This window comes from Condylura cristata, unplaced genomic scaffold (assembly GCF_000260355.1).
Source record: "Condylura cristata isolate star-nosed mole 26May11 unplaced genomic scaffold, ConCri1.0 scaffold00022, whole genome shotgun sequence".
NCBI classification, from domain to species: Eukaryota; Metazoa; Chordata; class Mammalia; order Eulipotyphla; family Talpidae; genus Condylura; species Condylura cristata.
In genome coordinates, this window is record NW_004567123.1 from 37,233,988 (window position 1) to 37,234,898 (window position 911).

Below are 911 nucleotides of genomic sequence, written 5' to 3' on the forward strand. Positions count from 1 at the left end.
GGCGGGAGAGGAGGCGGCGCTGGGTCCTCAGAAGCCGCGAAGCCGGCGGGGGCGGAGCGGCAGGGTCGGTGGGGCGAGCGCCGGCCAGGAGGGTCAGCCGCGGGCATGAGCTGTCTCGGGGGCAGCGGGGAGGGTGGGGCGGTGAGGCCAGGCAGGACCTGGGGGAGACTGCAGCCGCGGCTGGGGGGACGAGGGGGCGCACGCTGATGCGGGGCTGTGCCGGAGCCCACCGCGGAGACCGGCAGAGGAGACATCCGTCTGGGGACCACCGGCCCTCGGCTCGGCGCCTCCAGGTGGCGGCTTTGGGGGCCGCCGAGGACGAGCACGATGGCGGCCGGGGTCGGGGTCAAACGGGCCTGGGGCCCTCCGGAGAGGTGACGGCTCCGAAGGCCGGCGCGGGGTCGCGCGCGGGGGCGCCGCGGGGCTGGGAGTTTGGGCCTGAGGGGGGCCTCGGCCACAGCAGCCGGGAAGTCCCTCTGTGGGACAGTCGGAGCTGGCCGGGGAGGGGCTGTCCGTGCTCCCCACCCAGACCTGGGGACAGGCCTGGGGGCTGCGTGGCCTGCGCGGCACCACGTGGCGGCCAGGGCTGGCCGGCCTCGCTGCTGGGAGCGTGAAGTTCCCTCGACACCCACGCAGCGCTGGGGCTGGGCGGGCTTGCGTCTCGGGCAGCTTTTAGCTCGAAGGGAAGAGAAGCAGGAGCACGTCACCGGCCGGGCACCTAAGTCAGGACCCGGAGGGCTGTGGGCCCGGACCGACTCGGGAGCCCCTGTCCAGCACAAGCCCCAGAGGACAGCGCTGGCTCCGCGCAGGGCTGAGGAAGGGGTGAGGAGAGCCCCGCTCGGAGGTGAGCCCGGGGCGCCCTTGGTCTGGGCAAGGTGGGAGGACCCCGGAGCGATGGGACCCCGTGGCGC